This window comes from Coenobita brevimanus, chromosome 28 (assembly GCF_032717465.1).
Source record: "Coenobita brevimanus isolate Jiangsu-jjx chromosome 28, ASM3271746v2, whole genome shotgun sequence".
NCBI classification, from domain to species: domain Eukaryota; kingdom Metazoa; phylum Arthropoda; class Malacostraca; order Decapoda; family Coenobitidae; genus Coenobita; species Coenobita brevimanus.
This window is the reverse complement of record NC_136981.1, coordinates 1,454,544-1,481,039: the sequence shown is the minus strand read 5'-3', so window position 1 is coordinate 1,481,039 and position 26,496 is coordinate 1,454,544.

Below are 26,496 nucleotides of genomic sequence, written 5' to 3'. Positions count from 1 at the left end.
GACACAGATATTGGAATTCTTTGTGGCTCCTTCCGTCTTGAGTTGCTTCACTGTTTCTCATGGTATTTCTCTACGCTGAGTGTTTTATTGTGTCACAGAACGAACTTCCTTCCATTCATTGAGTATTGATTGTCAGTGTTCTGGAGTTATACGAGTTTCTCGTATTACCAGAAAAAGTCCATCACCCAAACACCCGAGAAAAGTAAAAAACTCATGAGGGAACGATATCAACTGGATACATATTCCTTTCCTTCATGGAATGCCATACTGGTGACCGAGGTAGCCCTCAGAAGAAATCATTGGAACGCGTACAACTCCACTCCCCTCTTATTACGAGCAGTAAAGACTGGAGACCGAGAAAAAGCCAAGGATAATCCACGTAGTAGATAAGAGAAGGTATGAGTATCGTGAACCTGGTCAGAGAAGAAAAATTTGAAAGAAGTAGTACTGGGGACTTTTTCGAATAATACTAATATGTTTGGCTTCAGTTTCAGTAACTGACGTGTGTGTGTGTGTGTGTGTGTGTGTGTGTGTGTGTGTGTGTGTGTGTGTGTGTGTGTGTGTGTGTGTGTGTGCGCGCGTGCGTGAGTGAGTGCGTGAGCGTCGGCTGGCATCCGAGATTGCTTTCAGTGATTTACATTTTTATGGAAGGTGAACTGATGAAAGCAATGAGGAGGACGGGGGAGGGAATGAAGGATAATGAGTGGTGCAGATAGGAGACAAAGAGACAGACATACAGACATACTTACATACAGATATAGATAGATACGTACTCGTAGAAGGATAAGTAAATAAATACATTCATGCATGCAATGCATGCATATGTACAAACATACATAAATACATTCATGCAGGCATACGTAGATATAAATACATACATACATATATATATATATATATATATATCTATATGTATAGCTATATGTATATCTGTCTATCTGTCCATCTATCTATGTTTCTACCTATCTGTCTATATTTATATATATATATATATATATATATATATATATATATATATATATATATATATATATATATATATATATATATATATATATCAGGTATATATAGAGAGAGAGAGAGAGAGAGAGAGAGAGAGAGAATAATAATTATGTATCCTTCAGTCACATCTCCGTTTAGTATCAAACATCAAAAAGTACCAACTATAAAATGCTTCTGTCACTTCCAAACTATCTAAGCTCCAAGGAAGGGGATTATAATTAGAAATAACCCTCCTCATTCTGGCAAAGCACAAATGTTTAATGGACGTCTGTAATGAGCGTGATGCACGAGAAAAGCGAAGTATTTTGATGGCTGTATTAGTCTGTGTCGACTTATATATTTACGTAATCGATATGAACCTACATGGTGTGAAAATATGCGAGCATGTGAGTGGACATACAACATTCACCCTCCTCAATACCCGGAAAAGCTTGAGATTACAAACTCTAAGGTCGTATGCTAAAACCTTAAATCGCAACGTGGAATATAAGTCCTTAAATTTTTGAAGTAATTGATGGAACACCTGTGGTTTTGTGTATGGTCAGCCTACATCCCATACTACAGAATGCAGTCAACTACCATACGGGAAAGCCAGGTGCTATCATTGTCATGTTCTTTAAAAATCACCGTAATAATTTTGAGATCTGTATTCCACTTCTCAGTTTCAGGTAGCCTATAAGCATGAGACCCCTCAACACGCTATAACCCGGCCAATCTCTATCCTTCATCAAGAAACACTGACATTTTTATCCTTCACAACTGAATAATGATTTTTATTTCTGTTTTGGGACATTAATGATGAGATTCGGCAATTATATTCAGTGTTATGAAGGCAAAAATATTCACTTCATTGCTTACTGATTCAAGCCAAATGCTGTTACTTTTAAGATTTCCAGTATTTCCCTGTTATTTTACAGAAGAATAGTATACCTTGGGGTAGCAGAAACAAAGTGTATTGTGTAAGGCTTCTCTCCTTCTCTGCTTTTGAAGTGTAAACTGAGTTTCACGCGTTTACCAAACGACTCCATTGTTCAATTTCCTTTGTGCTCGTGGAAGGTACATTACTCTACCTTTATTGTGGTCACACGTGCTGCCCCCAGTTGTAATGAGAGACTTTGTAAAACTGTGATATATGAATTCATAATGGTATATATCATGAATCATCTGCTTAATAGAAGCCAGCATTGATCAGCGTCATAATGTTATATCCTGTGTATAGAGATTTTGTAGTGAGTTTCTCTCTGGTTCACTGTTTTATAACTTGCTTTCTGGAACAGCGCGTGTTGCCAGAAATTATAATGTTATGCATCATGAATTTATTGCAAAAGACCTTGTATTCCTGAACATTGCATCGCAGTTATTTCTCTTTGTGTATAGCTCTTTGTTTGGTGATAGTTTGCATTACTCGGCATTCTTTCTATAAAGAAGAAAGAACCAAAAGCTGAAAGCCCGCAAATATGTTCTTTCCTAGCAATACAGAACAAATAGTAAAATTCAAGATCACCCTTTTTCGAGACGTTTGGATATATTACGTTTAAAATATTTAGTTAAAGCTGGTCGCCCCTACTACTGTGGAGAGGGATTCGCAGGCATATTTACGATCGATCCCCTGCCGTAACCTAGATTTGTCATGCAGGAAGAACGAGGGACGTGAGGATACTGCATGTCTCCTTCCTTGTCTTTTCTGCAGAGAAAAGCTGACCCGGCAAAAATATTCCTCCCGTACTGCAAATGTTTTATGAATGTTAGGAATAATTTGGGACATGGGAAGGTTCAACGCTTTCCTTGCCCTTCCTGAGAAAGTAATCATAGCTACGAGGAGGAAATGATCAGAAATTTACTTGTGGTTGCGGACTATGATCTAAGGCTTCATTATCCGTAGATTTCACTTGACCTATTCTTCTGTCCAGTAGGTTGTACACTTTTCTCATTTTGTCTCAGTAAGTAGGAGAGATATTATGTTTGTAATTAATTTTCTCCTCTATTTACCCTTTGATGTGCCCCTAAAAGTCCATCTGTTATTCACATTTTCCCCCATACATTTCTATAAAGTACTTAGAAACGTGAGTCTGTTGTGTTACGTAGCAATAATTATCTTAACATTTATGGAGGTTAATTTATGTTAAATAGTTAGCATGGAAACCTGATTTGTTTTATATTACGAAGCAATACAGATTTTTTAATATAATTTTGCAGACAGAGTGGTTAGAATTATTTCAGGCTTTATGGAAGTTGATAATTTTGTGGTTTGAAGGGAAAACCTAAACATGAGAGTATATGCGTCACTGTCTTTGTATGACTGATTTCGGTATATATATGCCTGCATTGTGGAATTATTTGACATGTTAATTTATGTGCGCTCCAAGGAAAAAAAAAACATTGCCTCTCTTGCTCCACATAACATTAGGAAACACAAACGAAGCATTGTGATATATGGCCCACCCTGAGACGTGAAAGAAAATATTACCTCATTATTTATTACCTGAAATTACATAACATGGCACGAGACAGGATATTATATGGCTCGAGATACGGTACTAGCATAACAGATACAACTTTGTCTGAGGAATTAGTTCATTTGTATATCCACCACTCTCCAAGGACACGATACATTTTTTGCGGGTGGACATATTATTTCAAATTTACGTGAGTCCTAGTTATGAGGGCACTATCTATCTGTCTACCTGTCTATCTCTCTACCTATCTATCTATTTCTCTATATCTATCTATCTACTCGTATATTGTACCATTTCCTTACTTTGCCGTATGTTATAATTTGTTGTCTTTTACAATGCGTACATCTGAATCCATTTTTTTTTTTCGTTCATGTATGCCATCAGTACGCAAAATCCACCCCACTCCCAGTGTTCTTTTTGCGAGGTTTCCATATCCCAGTTTTCCTAGTCTTGCTTCTCGATCTAATGTCCCCATGAATAATACAGGAAAACAGGTTGGTATGATTATGATGAATTCCACAGATTATATGTGTGGCTGAAAGCATTTAAGGGTGTAATTATAGACACACTCTCTCTCTCTCTCTCTCTCTCTCTCTCTCTCTCTCTCTCTCTCTCTCTCTCTCTCTCTCTCTCTCAGGCATATTAATTAGCAACAGGTGTGTCATTACCGCAGCCAGCCTGTCACTTAATCACCCATTTATACTACACTAATTACTAAGGATCTATTGTGGCTTGTTAGGAATATATTATGTGTCAGTACTAATCATTTTATTATTCCTACGTGTATACGATGAGTGGGAGAGAGAGTGTTCCATTTTCCCCAGTGGCTGTTTTTGACGTTTGCTTTGTGTGTCTTTTTGTCTATCAGTCCGTCTGGTAAGCTGTCTGTCTGTGTACTTATCTGTCTACCTCAATCAATCAGTCAGTCTAATTATCCATCCTTCAGTCTATCTGTTTATCTATCTATCTGCGTATTTATCTATCTCTCTATCGATCTTTCTCTCGTTCTTTTGTTCCATGACCCAACTGAGACAAGAACGGTGAGAAAGAAACTGGCAGAAATCAGAAGTGACATTTCATTTTTATCGTCCTCGCCTCCTCACTTTCTTGGTCTTTCTGTGAACCCCTGTCCCCGTGAGAGAGAGAGAGAGAGAGAGAGAGAGAGAGAGATTAATAGTAGCATTAACATTAGAACCGTGCATGGCAAAATAATAACATGAAATCCCAGCGTGATAAATAAGAAATCTGGAAAAATATGGGTGAATTTACCTGCCCGTCCATCTAATGTGTGCCAGGGAAGCAGGTTAGTTAGTTAGCACATCCAAATCGCGACGGAAAGACCCTGAGTGTTAATTTCATTCAGATTCATAAACAAAGCTTGATTCCACTTTGTTTTTGTTCCTCCAATCGCACACCTGGAGTCTTGCATGTAATATCGACTGTTATGAACGGGGATGACTGGAAAAGCAAAAACTGATTCCTACTTTGATGGGCTTCGTGCAGGTGATAGGTAAATAGTCTAAGCCTTCTTACGTCCACCACTGAAGACTAACACTGAGTAGCAATCTTGTATGTCTGAACAGTATTGCAGAATTTGTGCTTAACCAGTCTGCTATATTTGGGAAAGTCTGGATGATCCCAGGCTGGTGAGGAGGTGAGGACGGAGAGGATGATGGTTAAGTTGGCCGTCTTCAAAGCACCAGAAAATAGTCCAGCTTTATACCACTCAAGGAACAGAAATTATTGTCATTTTCCAGCTCATCATCATTATCATCATCATCATCATCATCATCATCCTAACCCTTCATCTCACCGACATATGGTGAGAGGTATCTAGAAACAGGAGCAAGATTGTGCAAAGGTAGGAAAATTATCAACAAGGTAAAGATGGGACACAGACCTTTCAACAATACTGCTTTCACTTTAACTTGGCCAAAAACTGCCGTTTCGCCGTCTTGAAAGTTGAGTTGTAACAATACATTAACTCTCGAATATGATACTAGTCGCGAAGAAGTGCTATGGAAAGGATGTAGAGTCGTAGCTCTGTCCTTTTATGTCATTAGGATACATGTAAAAAAGCGAAGAAGGACCTATATCTGGGCCTACTTTCGCTATACTTGTGTCCTTACTTTCTTATTTTCTTTTCATTTTGTGGTACCTAACTGTGTCCTTACGTTCTTACCACCTTCCTTTCACTTTACCAAACAGTGTCTCTATTTTTTTAACACTTTCCTGTCACTTTATCTGTATCCTTACTTTCTCAACACTTTCCTTGCATTTTGCGGTGTCCTTACTTCCTCAACACTTTCATATTACTTTACCACACTCGTGTCTTCTCCACTGCCTTTTCCCTCTACACTTTTCGTTAGCTTATTTTCAAACAACTTTCTCTACCCCAGACACGCCTTTACCACCACCACCACCATTACCACAGTTTTCCCTCAAGGATTCTCCACTCTCCTCAGCCCACTCCATTTTTTTCATCCTTCCCGCTCCCCAGGCTGTGTTTCTGCAGTTGTTTCTGTCTTATTTCTCTGTTTGTCTTTCTATCCGTCTATCTACCTATAACAGAGAGAGAGAGAGAGAGAGAGAGAGAGAGAGAGAGGTGGGGGAGGATCATTGCTATATATGTAGCACAAAACATAAACTGAATAAATATTACCTCATGTCATTTTATGTTGTGCTCCCAGCAACTTACCTGAAATGCAAGCCATGCTATTCTCTCTCTCTCTCTCTCTCTCTCTCTCTCTCTCTCTCTCTCTTCCATTAGGTTTCTTCCAGCCTGTTTCGCTTCTTTGTTTTTATGTCCTTCTGTCTCTCTTGCACAGTCGCGTCCATTCTGCTTCTTTCATCCTGGTCATCTTTTATATTTCTTCTCATTTCTTTCCCTCCCATTCTATTCTCTCTCTCTCTCTCTCTCTCTCTCTCTCTCTCTCTCTCTCACACACACACACACACACACACACACACACACACACACACACACACACACACACACACACACACACACACACACACACACACACACACACACACACACACTTCTCCCCCTCCCATTTCATCAAATTCCTTTTTACCCTTCTTCCTATTTGTTTCATTTCTAACGCTGTCTATCTGCCTGCCTATGTATCTGCCTTTTGCTCCACTTCCTCTTCACGAGCTTCCGTCCATTCTCACTCCTAATTTTTCTTTTTACATAATGCATTTTTTCCTCTACCTTTCTGCCTTTCACATTTCTTCCCTTTCCTTTCCATAAATTTCCTCCCACTATCTCTCCTTCTCTTCTCTCCTTTACTGTATCTGTTTTTCTATATTCATGTCTTTCTTACTTCCCTCTCCCTGCATTTCCTTTTTTCCATTTTATATTTCTCATATTCTTCACTTCTTAGCCTTTCTTCCATTAGCTTCCTTGATCCTCGTACTGTTTCCCTTTCTTCTCTCTCTCTCTCTCTCTCTCTCTCTCTCTCTCTCACACACACACACACACACACACACACACACACACACACACACACACATCTCCCCTTTCCATTCCATTACCTTCCTCCCCACTTTTCCCCGCCTCCTGTCTCCTTCACCTCCTCCTGCCTTGGCCAATAACAGCCTGGCTAATATTGGGGCCTGTGTGTCTGTCTGTTTACACCCAATAAGCGGAGCGGTACAAGAGTCTTCCAGGAAAACTTGCCAAAGACGATTGCGAGCTTAAAAAAAAAAAAAAAGTAGAAAAAAAAGAAAAACAACTCGGATTTTAAGACAGCCACTTCCTGCATTTTTTTTTTTTTGCCAGGAAGAAGGAACCAAAGGCTAGAAGGCCGCAAGATTGTTCCCTCAAAAAAATAAATAAATAAATAAAAAAACACGATAACAGAGAGGCTACAGATTGTACTCTACTGAATCCGATTGCCTTATTTCCAGGTATGTTATTGCCAGTTCCAAGCATTTTTTTTTTATTTTTCAGCATGGGAGAGTCTCTGGTGATTATAGGGTTAATGAAGGCTGCATCTATCCCCTGCAGTTCGAAAAGTCTCCCCGAAGCTGAATAACATCGTCTCATTAGCAAGAATAAAGCTTAGACGGCGTTCACTTTTTGTGGGGCTAAATAAAGCAAGGTGCATCTCAACACGGGTGCGTCCCACTCAGTTCAGATTTCATCCCCTATAGCACTCCTTTTTAATTTGATGGCGTATTTTCGATTACTCCATCTTCAGACAATTTTATTCACCTTACAACTCACTTTTCGAACACGAGAGGTTGGACATAAAACTGAGCAACCTTTTCACATCTAGATCTCTCCAAGTTGAGTAAAATCGTCCGGAAGAAACATGAGTAAGCTAGACTAACACACCATCGTGCTGACTGAGCCCTCACCACCATTCCAACTACCCTTCCCCCTCAGTATCATTAAATCCCTTGACTCCCCAACTCCCTCATCACCACCTCCCCCACTCTTTCACTACTACCTTTCATCCTATTTCACACACTCTCCACCATCCCCTCTCAACTTCTCATCTATCACCACCTTCTCTCCCCTTCCACCACCTACTATTAATCCTATTTTCTGCAACTCCCTCATCATCACTCCTCGCCTCCTATCTCTCCCCCACTTCCTCATTCCATCATAGCCTACATCTCACCTCATTATTCCTTCCTCCACATCCTTCACCATTACTCTCTCCACTCCCGAACTTTCACCCTCACCCCCTCCACTCCGTCATCCCCCTCTTCCCCACACTTTAAAGAGCTGGTGTTGCTGGGAGATGGTGGAATGCTGCTGCCTCCCACAATGCTGAAATTAACACTTTTTCCCACACAAGCGTCAGGAGTTCTACAAAAAGCCAAAGAAGGAAGTCGAAACTATTAGACCGAATAGCCGGCGAGACACTGCAAAAGAAAATAAAAGCGTATCAATATATTTCCATTGCAAGCAAGAACGTAATCAGCCAATCAGTCTTTTTCTTTGATGCTTGAGTGATGTATTCTGCCTTGGCAAGTGTGCAGGTAAGCTGGTGCAATAATTACTGTATCCCTCCCTTGGCAGGTATTGTACTGTATATTACCAAGAGGAGGAGACAAGAAGTACAACGGCTAGTTGGTTGCCAATCAAAATCTTAGGTAACCAGTTAGAGGGAAAATGAGGCAATGGCGGAGGTAATGAAACAACCAAAGCAGAAGAGCTGTAGGGAGGGAGAAATGTATAGTGAAAAGCTAAGTGAGCGGACAGACTATAAAGGGAGAAGGAGACAAGCAGAAGAACTGGAAGGAAATAAGAAGGACGGCTAAACGAAACAGGAAAAAAAAAAGAGCCAAGTAGGTGAGAAGAAAAAAACAAAATTATTACATGACATAAGCCTGTGGAGTTACGTGAAGAGACAGACAGACAAATGAGAAAGCGAAGGAGTGCAGTGGCGTTGATGTGGGTGTACTGAAATACATTACGAGAAGTACCTGTATATATATGGTTTGGGCATGTGGAAAGAATGGAGAATAAGAGACCAGCTAGGAGAGAGTATGAGATTATAATGGAGAGGTGTGGAAAGGCGGGGACCGAGGACGAGATGATGTAATAGTGTGGGGAGGTACATGGGTAAGGGAGGTGTGAGCTGGAGAAAAGGCAGCTTGATGACAGAGAACAGGGGGACACATGTGGTCACCCCTTCCGAGATTAAGACATCTGGCTAAAGTTATCGACAGTAAGTTCATTAGGTGATTTTTCTCAGCTCTGAAAAGATTCCGTGGACTGAGAGAATAATCCGAATTTAAACAGGTACAATACACTTATTTCGGTACATCCTCCCAAGTATTAGTAAAGGGATGTATTTTGAGTGCAAGAATTGGGAATCTATTTTATGTTTTCACGAAAAAAAAGAAGTTACGAATAGTTGTGTTTGCATCATTTTTGTCAAAGATTTCACTTTTTTACATTTCTTTTGTTAAAATGAACCATACAGTATGATCAGTCACTATTCAAGAGTCCTACACTTCTCAAGTATATCATGTTACATAATTCTGGGACGATGAAAACTATTCCTGCCTTTGCAGTGCATTGTAACCGCAAACTTAACATGAGGGAACGATTTTCTCCCAGCCTCAAGACCCACGTAGTCACTGACGTGGAACTCTCGTCGCATCGCCTTCAAAGCAGCTGAATTCAGCACCTAGATCTTGAGGAGTTACAGCAAGAGGATGTTTGAATGTGCATGTTGAAGTTAGTGAGGCAATAAACCTCACTGCCTATTGTGCTGTAATGTGCTGTGGCTCCACTGGGCTGTAAACTTGTTGGCTTAGGCGAATTCGTACCATCTTTCATGTCGTGTTTGCACCTATTTGATATCAACATCATGTGTGCCATTAATAAAGCTGAGGACATTAAGGTGGAACAGACAAAGTATTTCTGATGACGAGGTCCCTTGACAATTAATTAAACGAGAATGCTATCCCGTGTCTCAGTCCTAATGCATGTGCTGGAAGCAGTCGCCTAGAGCTGCTTTACATGTGTGTGTGTGTGTGTGTGTGTGTGTGTGTGTGTGTGTGTGTGTGTGTGTAATGGTGTTAGTTCTGGTGGTGTTTGTGCCTGGTTGGTCGTGAATCTGGTGGGCGCATAAGTTCGGGTGGTTGGCACGCCCTTTCACAAGTTCTGCACAACCTATAAATACAGGTGAGTGGTGAGGGTGGAGACAGAGAGAGAGAGAGAGGAATGGAGAATGAGGGCAGCTGGTAGAGGTGAGGGACAGGAGAGGGTAACTTAGTGAAGGATAGGTAGAAATGAAGTAAGAAAAAGATAGTGCAGTTTAAAATAATACATAAGAAACCACTACGATCAAAACCAGTCACTCTGATTTGCGTGCTGAAAGAAAATAGCAAAAGTTTCCATCAACAGACAAAGGCAAATAAAGTTATAAAATTAGTTCATCAATTCAAGAGTAAGGGATGGTAAGAATAGTTTCTTAAAAATCCCTCCCTACTAAGGACTTCATTTCTATTTTACTGTTACCAGACATTTTTACTAAGCTTTGCAGGGCCTCTTTAGGGAATGGAAATAAATGTTGGCTTTATCTAATCCCTCTCTTTTCACCAGTCTATCGTAAAGGGAATAAAAGCGTTTGGATAGTGCAGCAAAAAACTAATGTGTTTTACAACCGTAGGGGCTACGAAAATAATGCACACACACACACACACACACACACACACACACACACACACACACACACACACACACACACACACACACACACACTCATTTCAGGATTTCATTCATAAAGTATATGATGTATTCGTGGTATGCGACGAGACCTCACCAACAGGGATTTTTACAATACTCTTTTACAATTGGAACATCAAATTATGCTTTCAGAAAAAATAAACAAGAATTCACTGTCAGAATCCTGTGACTCACTCTCGTTAAAACAAGATCGTCTGGTGTTAGCTGGAGTAAAAAACTAGAGATGATCCGAGCTTGACACGGCTAATGTCATCATTTTGACTCACGGGTTTCTATAGCTTACACTCATGGTTAAAATCATCTATCATTAGGTGAAACAGAATATCGTGTCGACCATGGAAAAGTTACTTGGAAATCGTAATGCGAGTGAAGTACTGAATTTCTTTTGAAACTATGAACAAGTCAGTTATTTATATAAACCTTCAGTAAACAGCTGTTTGCGTCCAATTACCGTGTTTTGGGAAACTGAAACTCTGAGGCAGGAGCACTTAAGCACCCCCTCTTTGTTCCACCTATACTATTTCATCAGCTACATTCCACGGCCAAAAAAACTATTGCTGTAGGAAAATTGTAATCTTCCACTTACTGCTTATATACCTGTGTGCAATAAAAGGAGTCTCACAGGGACTTAAGAAAAGAGCAGATATTTTTTCCCCTTGATTGATATAGGTTTGCGTTGCTTCTCATATGTAAAAAAATACGCGGTAATACTTCACAATATGCATAAGATTGTTTGTTGTTGTGTCAGTTAAGTTGATAGCTAGATAATATTCCCAGCTGGTAGAAAGAATATTTTTCAAATTGGGTCTGAGTTCGAAATGAGTTAATTGCGAAATGACGTCACAGAAATGAAATGGTTAAAGTTTGGAAGTGTCAAGAGATATATTGTGGTGAAACTTATGTGCGTTTATCTGAGGTCGTCTTTTTATTATTTTTTTTTTTTAGTCACTTCTCCTAATATCAAAGCTTTTCTTATTGCTTGGTAACCTCTTTGATAGTAAATGGGTTAATGAAAGCCGAATCCAACCCCTTCGTTTCAGTAAGTCTCTCAAAAGCTAAAAGTAAAATGAGTTCTTCACTGAGGTGACGTCTTTGTCTTTTTATCATCATCATCATTATCATTATTATTATCATTATTATTATTATTATTATTATTATTATTATTATTATTACCTGCCTTTTCAGGATGTTTATACTCAGGTTAGGAGAGATTTTTCTAGCTATGAGTGTTAAATATTTTTGTTCTTAACCCTTTCACTGATAGGGTGTACGTCTTGCATGAAATTAAAAATAATAATAATAATAATTAGAGAAGTAAAGGCTGAAAGGAGAATAGCAACATAAAGGACACCATCGTACTGAAAGGGTTATAATCTGAAAGTATCGAAAAAGATTTGTTGGACGTAAGTTAAAAGTAATGCTATATTTCATCCACCCCTCCTCCAAGCCCTTCTTCTCTCGGATTTCCTGACACTTTTTCTCTTTCTTCCACTACTTTCTTCCTCACTCTGCCTTTGAACTGTCTCTCGCACTCTCTTGGGTCTTCTTCTCCGTTTCCTCTTTCCTAAAATTTTACTTTTCCTAGTATCTCTCTCTCTCTCTCTCTCTCTCTCTCTCTGGTATTCTCCGTTTCTCTTTTCCTAAATTTTTACTCTTTCAAAAGTTTTTTCTTACCGCTCTCTCTCTCTCTCTCTCTCTCTCTCTCTCTCTCTCTCTCTCACACACACATACACACACACACACACACACCTTTTTACCGTGTTGTTTAATAATCATCCTTATGCCATTATTTTTGCATTAGAGTTGGCTGACTTTTCATCTAAACTTCCCCTCTTTGTATCCTTTAACTGCGTAGCTCACTTTCTTTCAACTGTTTTCTCTTGATCTTTTGTTTTATCTTAATTTTTCTTAATCCAGTTTTCTTTTGCGTTGTTTTTCTCTATTTTTTCTTGCTCTCTCTCTCTGTCTCTCTTTCCCTCTCGTCTTTATTTGTGTGTGTGTGTGTGTGTGTGTGTGTGTGTGTGTGTGCTTCAAGTATGTATTTCCTGCTTTCTTTTCCCTACCCCCTCTCATGTTCACTTTCCCGATCCCCTCTTTTATATTTTTCTTGTGCTCTGTTTTTCTCTCAGTTTTTCTTCCGCTTTGTTGCAGTACACGTAGCATCGATTTCCTTTCACGTTGCATTCCCTTATATTTTTCTACATTCTATTGGTATTCCTTTTTTTTTTTTTTGTATCGATAAACATGTTACACTCTTCCAGCGTAGGACGTAAGTCGTATTTCACTCTTGCCGTTGTAAGACAATTTATTTCGTTCAGGTGAGCTTTCAGTAATAAAGGAATTAATGAAATCTCAATGTAAACGATGAGGATCGAATAGTCTGCAAGGCTGAATATAATCATATCGAGGACACAAGAATATATTTTAAAAGACATTATTGTCAAATGATTAAATATTATATGTTCTGCTCATGTTACCAGTAGGCATGCTCTTCTTTGAGCATATTCATAATTATGTATTCATACCTGTGGAGTAGAGGTGATGCCTCTCGCGAGTATTCCATAAAATATGTCCACCTGGAGCATTGTTGAAACATGATCTGGTGGCTGCATCTAATTATACTGTACAGAAGTAACGTATTAATTTCAGTAAGTAATTTCTCTTCTGTTCAATCTGATAATTTTGTACCTAAGTATCATAAAAGTACTCACTACAACGATTATGCATTAATAATACTAACTATTGCCTCCAGTATTTCAGTACGGTATTCATTAATATCCAAATTTATTTTTCATCATCTCTTAACGTTCATGGGTTTTCAGTCTCTTGGGATTTATCATGGAAAGATCACATTATCCATTTTTGCAAACTTTGCTTCTGAGAGATTAGGTGTTCTAAACCGACTCCATGTCCCCTTTACCCCCGCACGCTGCTGAGTTTATACAGGGGGTTTATTCTCCCCTGTGTAAAGTACAACTTCCATGTATGGGGTAGCTCCCCTCATACAGCCAATCTCACAAGTATGTCTATACATTTATATTTTATTAACAGATGCACTTCATATACACGTATGAAACTGCCAAACAGAGTAATTTCGTCGAATGGCAAACTAAAAGAAGGGTACAAAGCCTTTGTCCTATGTGCATGTAAATTAAGTGAAGACTTGGTAACACTTGTGGAGTTTAGAGGCAAAGCAACGATAGAAAATATAAGAGAAAAATCTGGCGTACACAACTGAGTACGGTTTCTAAAGGCACACTAAATACTAAACAATGAGAGGCATGTGGAGGAGTAAACGAAGATGAAAAACCTAAAAATAATTGTAAAAAAAAGAGTGAGAAAAATGGAGATGAGGCCAACGAACGAGAAAAGAAGAAAGAAAGAAAGAAAAAAAAAAAAGCGAATCATCAGCAAACATGAAAACACAAATTGAAAGTAGAGTGTAATGAAAAAATAAGCAGTAAAACCCAACTGCCTACGCGGAGAGCGTGGAGGCAAGCAAGATATTTATAACGAGCACTTCAGTCAGTTGCTTTGATCAGAACGAAAAAAACAGTTCATTCAAACCATCGTGAATGGGGGAAAGAAAAAAGAGGTAAATATTGCAATGATAAGTCCCAGCTAAAAAGGGAACTGAAAACGATGAGAGTTGGGTCTTGTTCACGTAAATGTATTTTGATTTTATTTTTGCTGTCCCCTAATGATTTTTAGTAAGCCTGAAACAGACTCTTAAACCTGGAGGACTTAAATATATATACATATACTTCATTGCCCTATTCACTACTGGGGTGCTATCTTAAAGTGAAGAGAACAGCACTGATGTAGCAAGAAAATACTAAATTGTACTTGTTATCGTAGTGACGGAGTAAATGAGGACGGATAAAATCGACTAGAGGAAAGCAGGCAGCAACAGATCTATTGGTCAGTTCCAGGCTTTTTAAGGGTAGGCAGTGATTATGATAACTGTTCGATGAGTCTTTGATAAGAATTGTAAAGCAGAAGGGTAAGTCTGTCTTACCTATTCATTTTTGCTGATATGCCTGAACTGTCTTGTCTATTCCTTATATTCTTAGAAACCCATTTACGTGAAAATTAGTTTCTTAAACAAGAAGCGGTGCCAAGGCACAGCAAACCCGTTCTCGGCAGTCATTTTAGTGCTGACACATAAACACAACAGGATATCTAGTCAAAGACGCCACATGTCAAATTTGGAGCTAAATTGGGAAAAAATTGACGCTTTTATGGCCATTTTAAATTTTACACGTGACCCACATGACACTGACCCCCCTACTCCTAAATGGGGCATGTAATGAGGCATGTTATAGGATGCATCTTTGAAAGGTGCACCTTTAGGTTTTGGTTGCATGTCGAGTTGACGAATTTGAAAGGAGTTATGGCGAGAAAATTTTTGCCCTCTTTTTTTGTGTGTGTGTGTGTGTGTGTGTGTGTGTGTGTGTGTGTGTGTGTGTGTGTCCCTACAGCCTGGGCCTTGGTCCAATTCGGCATAAAATTTAATCGCGTAATCAGAACGTCACAGCCCATCATCCCTGTAATTTTAGTGAAAATCGTAACAGTGGTTATCGCGTAAAGTTGTTAACAAACAAACAAACAGACAGACAAACCGAGTGAAAACAGTACCCGTCCCCGAGTAATAATTCTTGCCAACTCCAAACATTACCCTGTTAAAAAGGATTCTTGCGGGAGTAATGGATGGAAACTCAATTGACAAGCTTTGACTGTTACTGACAGCCTTTTTGCATGGCCAAGGTTTCGACTTGTATGTGTGTGTGTGTGTGTGTGTGTGTGTGTGTGTGTGTGTGTGTGTGTGTGGTGAAGCTGTCAGACTGTGGTAGAGTACGTGTGACAGTGTATGGTGAGTATGCGTGGCAGTAATGAGTTTGTGTGGTGAAGAGTGGGTGATGAGAGTGCTTGTATATGATGATGGTTTGTGTTGTAATAATGTTTTTGTTGTGTGATGAGGGTGTCAGAGTGTGGTGGGGGTGTCAGTGAAAATGTGTAATGACCTGGTGGGGTGAGAGTCAGGCTGGCCACACACCCACCCAGGGAAACATCAGCTGCAGATAGCCGTGGTAATGGTGCAGAGTACAAATTGGCTAACTGGTATTTGCGTTTTATCTGTTGCTCTACACCGACCACGACACCTGTTTTAGATTTTTTTCCGGGGGAAAAAATGAACCAACCAGAAATTTTCTTTACAACGATGATTATTCTTTTATTCTTGTCTTTTCCTGCCGGTTTTATTAATCTGGAAAATCTCCTTGTAGTAAAAGCGTTAATACCAGGATACCAGGACAATCTTCAGCAAACTTTATGAATCATGTAACATATTCAAAATTAAATGATAATGATGCGTTGTAAACACCCACTGCTTGTAAACGGTCACGTTGAATTCTGTGATTACGAATGCTTTCTCTGCACTCAGGAAAATCGTATGGCGATAGTTCGAATCAATTTAAAAAATCAACATTATTAGCAAACATGTTAGACATATAGTTTTTTTTTTTTTTGTTCCACAACAGTTGATTTTATAATCGAATGAAACTGACGTCAACAGATATGCAATTAAAAAAATCGGAAATGACAGCCAAAATGTTAAACAGAAAAATGTATCACGAACACTGATTTTTTTTTTTTCTCGCTGATCAAAGGACGACATTGTTTTTTTACCACGCCAGTTTGCAACAGGATTGACCTTTGTGTTGGTGAGTTATGGCTAAAGTGTGTGTGTGTGTGTGTGTGTGTGTGTGTGTGTGTGTGTGTGTGTGTGTGTGTTTTGGATGTTTGAGTGGAATAGGTATGTCGGGGGAACCTCTGGCTTGAGTTTGAGCCTCTGAGTTTGTAGGGTGATGGATAAGAAGTAGTTCATGTACTTGTACATAGCTGTCAACTATCCAGAAACCAGCATCATGCATCCGTCTGCTACCACGATTCTGTCTCATTGCCTGTGCCTTGCATCTTTCCCACCCTCATCCTATCCTACACTCATCCATTGTCTACCACCATTACCTTTTATTTTATTTTTATTTTTTTCCATACCTTTGCCTTGTATCTGCTCTACAGTCCTACATCATACCACCGTGTATTACCATTATCTTCTTTTCATGGTAAGTTTTTGCATCTCTCCTTCATTTCTCTTAATTCCCCTATAACTTTACCTATAAGGGTCTCCATGAAAGGCATCCTAAAAGAAGAGATGTAAGTAAGGCAAATAAAAAAAAATGCGGAGGAAGAATTTAATAAAAGGTAATTGTAATGGATTGGCTGCAGTTACTTGTCATCTTAACCCCTTCCTGTGGTGATGTATTGTACTGCATATACCTCCCACATATATATTATTCAGCTCTGGGTGGAACACTGGACCTGAAGAGGTTATTTGAAGCCTTAGATCAACCCTTCATCATACGAGGTGTCCCAGTAGCTGCATATAATCGTCTGGAGGTGACATGAATATATAAAGCACGACATCGAACTGAAGGGATCTTGACTTCTAAGTTCCGTGAAGTGCTCAAAAGGAAGGAAATTATATCAGTCAGCATAATATTCACATGTGAGTAAAAATTTTCCATTACTAAATTAATCATTTCTGTTCGATGACGTATTTTTTGTCCTGTTATTATTCCCTCCAAACGATTATATTAAGTTTTAAGGGGACTTCTTCGGCTGGCGTAGTTAGAAGTGTCCCTTTATCATAAGAGAAGTTTCCTAAGCTGAATCAAAACTTCCTGGTGGTAGTGAGAATGAAATATGATGGAGGGAAAAAACAGAAGAGTGAAAAAGAACAGAAATAAGCGTAAGGGAGCACTGGAAAGTGGAAAGGTTACTGGGTCGCAGAGACGGAGTATAGCCACTACTGCTATTGTCATGAAAGCGAGAATTAAAAACAGCAGCTCGAAAAGTCCATACGTCCATCCGTCACTGAATGCTATGGTGCCCTTTGTCATGGAGAGTAGGGACCCGGGGCCAGTCTCTTCAATCTAGACACTCGAGGCAAGGATGACCAGCCACACGTCCCTGAATCAAAAGAAAAACCAAAAGGCTGCAGTGAAGGAAGAAACTTGACAAGAAAATTATTAGAAATGTAATAAAAAAAAAAAATCGACCCGTTGTTGCATCCTGTTAAGAAAATGTTGTTTCATCTGGGCTTCGAACTTCTGAGAATCAAAAGTTTTAACAATATCCTGAGTATATGATGCTATAACTACAGTATATTTGTTATTCCTGGTTTCCCCTGGCGATTTTATATAACTTAGGGAAACTAGGTTTGACTGAAGAGAAAAGGAATACTTATCTCTTCGACAAGAAGACGTCTGTCTGTTTTATTTTTACCGCCAGACAGTTCTGATCACTTTATAGGAGATAACGTACACTGACTGTTTTGAAAAATATCCATTGAAGACATCAGTATGGTGATTCAATTGTTAAATCTTCTTGCTACTATCGTATTTCCGCCAGCTTAACCCATTTAGGAAGATAATACACTTTATATTTAGCTGTTACAACTGCCAGACATTTTTTCAGCTCAGGGAAGACTTCTTGTACTGGAGGATTTAAAACATCTCCCTTATTCTTTCACCATGACAGATCCGTCGTAAGGTAAAATCAATTGTTACTAGAAAGAATAAATGAAAAGGAAGACGTTGTTGCCCAGTCGGAGGCTCAGTAAGACAAAACGGGCAGAAAGGTTTGCAAAAAGATCTGCATTTTTGGACAGCCTTCGTAGCCCCTAATGCAATGGTACTACAACACGGACCAGAAAAATGCGCTTGGGTCAGGCATGCACGATGAAGAAATATGGGGTGTGTGTTCTGCAGGAAAGGGTGAGATGAAAATGACAGGTAATGAGAAAGTGTGTGAACATTTTGGAATAATATGAGAATAACTTTGAGAATAACTGGGATGTGGAATTTGGTTATAAAATACATGGTGATCGTCAGCGCCTTGGGTAAATGCTGAGTGCACTGCGAATTGCTGGTGTTGGACGAATAAATAAGGAGTGTGTTCTGAGTGAGATAAAATGGCTGGTAGTGAGAAAATGTGTGAGAAAATAAGTGAGGCGAGAGAGAGAGAAAAAAAAACTATTGAAATGAGTGATAGCCGACACTGCCGAGGGTAAATACTGGGGTAAAAAATGCTCGTTGAGGTGTGCTCTAAGGGAGATGAAAATGATAATTAAGGAAATGTGTTTGGACAATCAGGTGGAAGTCTGAGTTGGAAGTAAAATGATCAAATGAACTGCGATCATTACTGCTGTCAGTAAATTCGGAATATTATGTCAAGAAATAATGCAGGATAAACAAAATGAGGTGTTTGCTCTGCATGGCTGACTGAAATGAAAGCTGTAAGCCATGAGAAAGTTTTTGATCCCTTCCATAAAATAACTGCTGTGTGGATTAACTATCTCAGGTTTCTGTCTCACTCTCAGCTGAATAAAATCACTCGTATTACCTTGAATAAAATACTAGAGCTGTCCCAACCTTGAAAGGATTTTAAAGGTAACAGTATTAACTCTCTTAGGTTCCTTAGCTGAATAAAATTGTCTGAACACCACGTACAGTTCTCTGAACTGGGTGACCTCTTTGGCATTTCTGCTCAACTTCTCTCTGTTGTAGTGTTGCCCCGCCCCCCCCTCTCTCTCTCTCTCTCTCTCTCTCTCTCTCTTTCTCTCTCTCATTACATCTATCTATCCATCTATCTATCTATCTATCTATCTATCTATCTATCTATCACCTGTGCCAGCTAGAATACGGCCAAATGTCGTGAGCAAGGTCAGTATAGCCAGGCAGTGGGAGGTGTCCGGTGTTCCTGAGGTCCAGTATCAACAGTAAAATGAACGAGATACTCAGTAAAAAATGATGCAATTCTAGCTGCTTCTATTTTAAGCCAACACTCATTCCTTCTGGCATGCGTTTGAGATATAAAGGTAAGGATTTTGTTGATTGCACCTCCGTAAAGCTCAACATTTGGACAACCTGGCTAGACCCCAGATTCTGTGCCCTTGTATAATAGTCGTATGAAAAAGAAGGAAAAAAAAAAGGAAAACTTGTCCACTCGAAGAGCTAGGGTTAGGGAGGGAAAACGTGTGTGTGTGTGTGTGTGTGTGTGTGTGTGTGTGTGTGTGTGTGTGTGTGTGTGTGTGTAAACTTAATTAGTGACCACAGGTTTTACCCAGGAAGACGAAATTTTGCAATGGTAGACCTTCAAACGGACCAGCTTTTAGCCTTTAGTATTTGGATATACGATGAGCACAGAGCAGTATATAAGAAACAAACATGAACAACGGACGCTGACCAGGACCCTCTATATATACTGTTCGTTGCACACGCAATCTGGGAAAACAGATTTGGCGGGGAAACCTGAGTACAATATTATGCTCATGCATTCCTTGTAACCTACTTTGTTCCCGTAAGAAGGAGCACAAGGAGACACTAGTTTACTCCCTTACCACTATGGACGGCAGTTTAATCCCTCCAGTGAAAATCCTGCAGTGTCAGCGAGTCGTAGATCTGTATTCACGTCGTCTAAGAAGGCTCCCTATTACTTCTTCCTTAACGATTTATTTTCCAAACTGTCCATTAACATTTTCTTTTGTGCCTCTTATATAGTAAAGGAGCAGAATCAGAAATAAACCAGTAAAAAGGAGGTGTTAGTAAGCTTCCTAACCTCGCTGGAATACCAACTTAACCACTTCCCTCACGTTCCCTCTACTTCCTTGATTCGCTTCCTATATTCTCTTACACCTTTCGCATATACTTTATTTACATTATTGTTTATTGTTCCACATCCCTTCTGTCAGTACTTTTTTTTTTTTTTTTTTAGCTTCCCGTCTGTTTTTAACCATCCTTTGTTTTTATTGTGTCATCTCATGTTCCGGATGCCCATGCAATATTTGGCTCCATCATCAATATTTACTATTTCCTTCTTTACTTCTTTCTTTCTTTCTTTCATCTTTTTTTCTCTCCATTAATTCTTTTCTGTTAAATTTTCCCCCACCCTTGCACCTAACCCTGACCCACACCGCCTCCTTCCCAACCTTTTTCATTTCAGTTCATTTTACATTATCACCTCTTCCCAACACCTAATCTTAACCCACACTCCCTATTTCTCTTCCTGCGCTCTTTCCACTCCTCTTATATTTCAACCTCTTCCCCACATTTAATCTACCTATCTACCTCTCTCTTCTCAGTTCCCATTATATTACCATCTTTTCCCCACACCTAGCCCTAAATCACATGTTCTATTTCTCTACCTGCTTCCTATCCATTCCCTTAATTTTTTATCCTCTTCTCCACGTCTAATTATTACCCACACTGCCTACTTAATTACCTGTCTTCTCTCAGTTCCCTTTTATATTATCACCTCTTCCCCACACCTAACCCGAATCCACACACCCTGTTTCTCTACCGGCATGCTTTCCCTTCCCTTTATATTATGATCACCTCTTGCTCACTCTTGCCCATCCCACGCTATCTTCTTCCCTACGTGTCTACTTCCTCACACCTCTGAAACATCTCCTACACCTGATGCCCTTACCTGCTTCCCACGGTCTCTCACTTTTGACCCTCGTTCCTCTTCTCGTTAGCTTAGAATACTTTCTAACATTTTTTTCCTTGCCAATTTATTCCTGCACATGGCACGGAATGTTGTAATGATTTTATCTGCGTATGTGTCTACAGACTATATCATCGGTAAACTAAAAGGAGTGCGAACACAAGCAGGCACATGAAAGGACATACTGGCAACACCCATTTTAGTGTTTCTTGCTGCATGGCAAAGCCTGAGGTGAACAGGCGACCAGTGCACCACCATAGCTAAGCAGAGTATACTTAGCCCTTCTGTTCCCGGTATATAAAATTATTGTGCAGAGAAAACATTTCTTTAGATTTTTGCAAGTACCTTTTTTTTTTTTTTTTTTTATTCCTGCATGTTTTGTGCCTTTTCCTATTTTCGCCACACTACTATTCTTCTGTACTATGCATTTTTCTATCCATCTATCAGTCTTTATTAATTTATTTATCTATTTACTCATGTATTTTATCTATTTATCTATCTATAGATACTTTACACTGAAGAACATTCATGTCAGCCATTAGAAAGGGGAGGTTTGTAGCCACAGTTTCTTCATTTCTGCTATTTTTTGCAATATTTCTTTCTCTTTCCTTCCTACTTTTACCATTTTTTTCTTTTTTTCTACCTGGTCTGGTGCGACTGCATGTTCTGCGAATTTTTCCATGTGTTTACAGAAAGTAAAACGGGTTATCTTGTTGTTGCCTTGTTATATACTAGGCCACTCCTGTTATCCTCTTCTCACTCCTACACACACACACACACACACACACACACACACACACACACACACACAAACATATACATGGTATTCATATTTCAACTACATGGAATATCATGTTGTCTGTGCAAAAACTAATGCAAATATATCCACCGAAAACCGAAAATTCTGGAAATTTGCTTCTTATTGTTTTGCGATAGAAGGGAAAGCAATACTGTAGGAGGAGAGGAGATGGGACTGGCTAGAATAGGCTAATTTTCCTCTCTCTCATGGAGTCTTGGTTCGCGAAATTGGCCGTAGAGTGTAAGAAATTGTATTTCCGGTGTGAAACTGTGGGCGTCTCTGCCATTAAAGCCGAGCCGCAACGGTGGCAGGCTTGATCTTAGCTGGTGGTTATTCGCTCCAAGATTGTGGTTGTTTCTACTATGGAAGACTTTCACCTCTATCAGAATTATATATATATATATATATAGATAGATATATATATATATATATATATATATATATATATATATATATATATATATATATATATATATAAAATGCCCAAAGAAAAAAATTAAAATGCAAGCAAGGAGTATTTTGTCCGGCACTTAAAGGTGGCCGGAAGGTTATCCGCTAGCAGGAAAGGAACATCATAGTGCACTTTGAATGCAGTAAGAAAAAAAAAGTGGAAGATGAAGGAATTCGATGGATAAAGTAACAGGTTAGGATGCATGGAAAACTGGTTGTTGTAAATGAACAAGATACAGCGATGAGTGAAAAAAATGACTGCGAAATATATGTTAGGTGATTAGCGTACAGCGGAAGAAAAGTGAAGAAGAATTTGAGAGATAAATACATCAGATACGTCTATGAAACTAGAAAGCTGCTCTACAAAAGGTGTGCAAATACAGAGGTGAAAACGATAAATATGGGCTTATACAAAAGACATGGTAAGGAGAAATGAAAGACAAAGGGCAGAGAAGTCATAGATAGTTAGAAATATCCGGAAATTTGATAAATAGAAATGACTAGAACAGAGTAATGGTTGATATGGCTGGGCGTGTTGGTGCAGAAAGAAATAATGAATGGACCAAGTTTGAATCAAAGGCAGCGACAAAGAGTCCTATTAAAGCGTTGAAATACCTGGAGGTAGTAATTGCTGAAGAGGTGTATGGGGAGAATGTTGCGAGCGTTTTTTAGGAAATACACCAGAAAGTTTGGTGAGTGGAACTGTGCCAGAAAAATGAAAAATGAAACTGAATATACATCGTAAATTTGGCCGATTTGAGGGCACAAAATATCGTGGAATGAAGCTGTTGGGTATTAGGTGAAGACTATAAAAGAGTAATGAGTTAAGGTGAGTCAGGTAGTAGAATGCCTGGTGAGTGTAGATGGGAATCTTAGAAACGGGGTAGATTAGTTGGCAATATATACGTTAGGCATGTAGGGGAAATTAATAAGGGTAGAGTATTACCGCTGATCTCCAATATGACATCAGTAATACACACATTCATATTAGATTATTCCTTTCAACACCGCGGCATGATTTCATTTAAGACTCTACTAGATGGTTTTATTCAGCTGTAGGCGGGATGTCCATGACTGAAGAGGTTAATGATGGCTATATCCAACCTCTCCACTTCCATCTCTCCCCAAGACGAATTAATACGTCTAGAGAAAGATAGAAAATATCACTAGACGGCAGGGGTGAAAGCATGCTTGATCAAACGAAGGCCGCTGCGCAATAATTATCTTGATGCCAAAACTGCTAATGTCACGGCAGCTCTGAAAGAAAAAAAACTACCCTCAAACTAAAGCAATCACAAACTACCATTGGCTTGAGAAGTAGTTACTAGAAAGTAGAACTGTCATACTGTTTTGCGCACAGTTAAATGACAATGCGTATACTTTACCAAGGAAAATTTATATGCCTTTTTATTTTGGCTATGAATCTTGTGAAAATTAAATCCGATTGCATTAAGAAGATAAACGTCAGCGGCAAGAGAAAATATATATATGATGATTTTAGCTTAATTTTCAACGCTCTGAACCTAAAACCTTATGGAATATATCTGTGAGCTGCAGTTGCCTCTTAAAAAAATGAAGTCAACAGGGATCGCATTCTCGTTGCCAAAGGAGTTTTCCCCACCACATCTCCTTTTTATTTCTGCCTTTGACTTATTAACATTTTGTTACGTGATATTTGTGCAAGCTTTCCTTCATATTAGCGCCCACAGTGCGATGACTTCTTATATATTCTGATTTTGCTACCACCAGCGATTTAGTCAGCCTAGGCGAGGTCTCTTACTGATAACGTGACACTTCAATAGGTCGTCCGTGAGCCGTTTAATTTATTTTGTCATATATTAATGGGGATGTCTTGATGATACTGCGATATAAGAAATGTGAAAAATAAAATCTTCATGACCATCATTCCCAGTCTCTTTCCCACTATAAGGATTCGAAACAGAGAGAGAGAGAGAGAGAGAGAGAGAGTAAAATCAAGCACACACAACATAAGGAAACAGGCAACACTGACAACTACACAAGGCGCGCTATTACCTCTTCCTTAACGACATATTTTGCGTATTACATAACGATATTTTGCCATATGATGTTATTAAAATCTTTGTATGTCAGCACTGTTTCAAAAAAAAAAAAAAAAAAAAAGTAAAACAAATGATGTATGAGAAATAGGAATGGTAAATGCAGTAATGTAGTTTCACATCAAAATTCTAAGTTTAAAATAATATGCAACTGGTAGATGAAAGGAAAGCCTGTAATCCACATAGTTTAAGATGACCAGGTTCTCTATGGCTAATGTGTCTAGAATAATGGTTCTCTAATTGGGGGCCATGGTTCAAACAAGGCCAATATGACCAGGCCTTGTCATACAAGGGCAAATTTGTGTCCAGCTCGCGCATGTTGTCGAGGTGTGGATACACCTGAGAGGAGGTTGCCAGACAATGATAAAGTGATAAATTGTTTCATCTTATGTTCTGTAATAGCATTATTGTGCATTGCTGTGCATGTATATATTTGCGGGGTATAACGTTTAAATATAATGAATAATCACTCAATCATGCATTCATTTTGCAAAATTTTACAAAAAAAGAGTAACTGGTCAAGTGAGTTTCTAATGTTCATATTTTTCCACAATAATAATTGTTTGATCCCGCCCATGTCAAGGCAATTTTAAATGATAAGCTTAGCAATCACCTTTACTCCTCGACCTGATGTGCACTGTAATAGGTATTTGCATACAGTAGGATTAAATTGATTTGGGGTGTTCACTATTCTGGAAGTGTTTGGCAACTATTCCTACCCCCTCTTTTCCTTCCTCTACCCCCTTTCTCTCCCGTTTTTCCCGGCCTTTCTCTCCCGTCTCTCCCCGTTTCTTTCAGGTCTGTTTAATGAGGTAAATTATTTACCCTAACTTCAGCTTCCATGCTCCAGTTAATTATATTAAAACATGGAATACATAATTGTTCAAGGAACTGAAGGGAAATGAAAGTATGGTGAGAGCATTATAAAGAGCTACATTAACTCTTCATCACCATTACATCATTCTCATTATACTTCATTTAACTCCACTACCCATTCCACTCCACAGTTTCTTTCTAATCTGGGTAAATTCATTTGATGATAACTAGAACAAAACAGTAACAGCCGACGCAGTACTAAACAGATTAAAAAAAGGAAAAATAAAAATAAAAATTTGGTCACGGTATGTCTGCCTTTACCTCTCTCCCATACCTGTCACAACTCACAAGAGCAGCTCACTCCACTCACCCCTAACCAGAGGCTGGGGGGGTGAGTGGGGGAAGTGGAGAGAAAAATGGGAGGAAACAGTCCTCCACACCGTGACGTCACTGCATCTGCGTAGTACCACTGAGTGAAGAGACCTGGTAGTCTCCTTGTTTTTTTAGAGGGCTACGGTATATTTCTCGGGGGACGATGGAGTAAGGTAATATTCGGCATACGGAGTTACTAGCAACAGAATTTCATAACTATTTTCCTGGGGGAACATTATAAGGAATACTCTTTCAGTTAACCATGTCATGCAGATCTAACTCGGAGGCAACGCAAGAGAAATTGCTAGACCTACTAAGTGACTCATTAGCCAAAGACACATTGAGAAGAGCTTGACAAAGATGCAGGGGAGAATGGGACGCTACCCAATACTCAGCAAGTTGACTGTCTGGGTGCATCTCTCAGTCTGGCCTACCTGTCTCTGCTGAGTTGATACTTCCAACCCGCTGGACATCAGGTAAGATCAACGTAATCAGTTCAAGAATAGCACTTTGGTTTTATTTCCTTTTGGGGGGTGTTATTTTACGTGTTTGTATTATGTCTATATTTCTATATAGTCGAGTTAAAATCTCTTTTCTAAAATGTGATTCAAGCGACGTTTTTTCTCCAAAGAAAAATGCAGATGGGAGCTAGAGATATTACCATATTCTCTCCAGTGGGCCATAAAGCGATAAAGCTTGGGAATCACTGGTGTAGAATGCAGGAGATAAGGCTTC